Genomic DNA, 3,152 nt, shown 5'->3' on the forward strand with positions numbered 1-3,152 from the left:
ATGAATGAAATAATGGACAGCTCACTGGAAGTTTGCCCTGCCCTTTCTTTATTGCCTCTCATACCAATACAGGACTAAATATAGTTTAATAGGTCGAATTTATCAATGTTTAATTGATAAATCAATTAAAGAATCAGCAACAAACAACCAAATAGAGGAAAAAAAATGGTAAAACAAGGATCCTATTAAACAAAGTAAAACTACACATTTATGCATTACAAAATTTAGGACAGAGATTGTTTATAAGACTTCAACAAAAAAATGGAATATCCTTTCCAAATTTCCCTTGAGAAAAGTAAACCTCGGTCCATAAGAAATGTCCTTACGTAACCATATGAAGATCAGTGAAGAACATTTCACACATTGTAATAGGTTTTGTCAGACAATAAGATCACGGGTGTACTGGGGATCAATAATATGAGCCCCTTTTTTGTTTAGTATGATGCAAATTATCTATTCATATGCACAGTAAAATATTTACACGCAAACTCAGAATTCAGAGAAGAAACCTTCGGGTAAATTCCCAGATAACATTTTGTCAATACAATTGAAAATGTTTGAACTTTGAGTATGTGTCTACAAAACAGAAAAACATAGACATCTTTATAGCAATGGAGATAACTTGGCCTGGTCACTATATGCTACGCTATCATAATTTCAGAGAGAAACATATAGACTATAGTCTCAAAGTTAGAAGTGAACCAAAGAGTCTTTGAACTAATCTCTTCATTCTCTGCAAAGGAGATGGGACACTAGGAATTCTTTCATGTCGCATTATCTTTGGTGTCTTCCTCATCTCCTAGTTCGTCATGACTCATGGTCCTCTAGTACTTGTTTTGAACCCTGGATGGCATTTTGCTGGCAGTAATATTTGTCATTGAGTTGATGTAACTCTTTCAGGATAGTGCTCAGGCAAGGATTGTTGTTCTTTGTGACCAACTCCATATGGAAAGCTATCAGTACCTCGATGTGCTTGTAAAGGTCTAGGGTAAGTGAATATCTAGTGGTTCTTTTCTATGATAACCCTATGTCTGGGACAATGGTTGCCAATTCCTTATCAATTTGCTTGTTGCTGGTGGCAGCTCTTGGGGCTCAGCCCAATTTTCAAGTTTTGAACTATGGTGGTCTTGTGCCCATGATCTCCATGGAATGCCTCAGCAGTATGGCCCCTTGTGCTAGTATTTTGGGTGTAGTGTTTTCATGAGCTTTGTGCTTGGGAAACTCCCTCTGCCTCTGTATTGAGTAAGTTGTTGTTGCCCTTCTCATTATTATTCTTCTAGTGATCCATCTTTGTTTTTTGCTTCAAGGACCAAGACAGGTGCCCGGTTTTTCATTCCTTCCTTTTTATCCCTGATTCCCTTCAATTATTGCTTCCACAGAGCCCCTTGAAATTGCCTTGTTCCTTTGGTGGATGCTACGGAGATGGAGTGCAATAGGGAGGTTCACATTATGCATCATGGGGTGACCATGAGAATGATATTGGCTTGGAAGCAGAGAGCCATAATCTCCCATAACCCCTACTTTGTCCTGAATCAGATTTTCTTTCCATGGTGAGCTTTCGTTTAGATACAAATCCTTCTTCGTGTAGAGTGATGTTCTCTCCTGTATCATCTCCTACTATCCATGGATGTTATACGTGCCTGTCGCCAAGGATAGTCATGTGTTTATACCGTCACCCCTCATAATGAACGGTGTGACATCTCCCCTCTTAACATCCCATCTAGGAATTGGGCCAAAGTTGATTTTAATTAATTTTGGGATAAGTAATAAATAAATGAAACTAACATTTTAAAAAGATTGAATCAATTTTATTATTTCTTGTTTACTTTTCTTGCTTACTAAGAGTGCTTATTATTTCTTGAATGGATTGAACATTTTTTAACTAGTAAGATTTCTATGACATTCTTGACCAAAGGAAGTTATTTATCTTCATTTTCCACTCTTTTTTTTGTTTTGTTTACTTGACTCAGAGGGATTTGAACTTTGAATTTTACACAACACTTCATAACAAGGCCATCGCCAATTGAGTTGCCCCTGTGGGCTATCTTCATTTTCCACTTACCTTTGCTAACAAAACAAAATAATACTCTTGCACATTATCTCACTTCACATTAATTAATATTTTGTGTCAAGGGTATTTAAGATCCCAAACTTTGAGATGTGGCGAAATGTTTGAGCATTTGCCCACAATGTATTAAGTGTACCAGATTTTGCACGAATTACATTTAGTTTCACAATTCTTTAGTCTAAGACCAAATAAAATTCAATTATATGCACCTTTGAATAATCATTATGTATCCTTGAAGACAATTTTATACAATATACTTTAGATGATGAGCCATCCATAGTGTTAAAGAGTTTTTAGATGCATTGTATGCAACTTTTGAAGCACACAAGATGTTAGTGATGGGTCATTGTTTTTTTTAAAATGATTTATAGCTTCCTGAGAAGCGTTGAAAAAAGCATAAACATATAAATACCAGGTTAACCATTGTATATTTTATTACAACCCATTGATGAGAGATCTAGTCAATTGGGAGTGATGTGTTTTCACGAACTTTCCTTTATTAATTTTTCTAGGATATGATTTTTTTTTTCCAAAGAAAACGTCATGTGGAAACCCAAGGGATGTTTTCCCCACATTTATGGATGGCATCCTAAGTAAACCCATCAACATAGTGTACCCTACCTAAGGGGTTGAAATTGGGCACTTTTTAGCATATAACTAGCCTAATTCCCAACAACATTGATGACAACTGGTTGGGCTAATCCTTTGGGCTGCTAGGATACCATATATGCATAGAGCATGAATAATTTTATTGAAAGTAAAATTTCTGGCAGGTATTTACCTCATCCCCAATATCTATCTATCTGCATGGATTTGCTGCTACAGATGGATATAGTTTGGTTTCAGGGAATCATTTCCTAAATGATATGAGAGGTTGTAACTCAATTGTCCATAAGTTTGAGCATTTAAGCAACATCATAGATCCTTCTAGCCTAAATGTATGCCTTGCAGAACATATTAAATACTCTAGGGACTCAAATTTGATATATTTGAACCTTCTAAAATATCATCCCTTAATCTTGTTGTAGGTGTCCAAAACAAGAGTGTAAGTTCAGAAAAAGGGCCATTGAATCAAAAAGTATTC

General features: G+C 35.9%; 1 long non-coding RNA gene across 1 annotated transcript; it reads left to right on the plus strand.

Moving 5' to 3' along the window:
* Positions 1-624: 624 nt before the first annotated feature.
* Positions 625-1,728, plus strand: LOC149190520 (uncharacterized). Its single transcript, XR_016256497.1, has 3 exons — positions 625-988; positions 1,083-1,242; positions 1,380-1,728. It is a non-coding gene; the product is annotated as an uncharacterized LOC149190520 (long non-coding RNA).
* Positions 1,729-3,152: the final 1,424 nt, after the last annotated feature.

Source organism: Pinus tabuliformis, chromosome 3_1 (genome assembly GCF_031772625.1).
Source record: "Pinus tabuliformis cultivar Carrire ecotype Pingquan chromosome 3_1, CPIR1, whole genome shotgun sequence".
In the NCBI taxonomy this organism is placed as follows: domain Eukaryota; kingdom Viridiplantae; phylum Streptophyta; class Pinopsida; order Pinales; family Pinaceae; genus Pinus; species Pinus tabuliformis.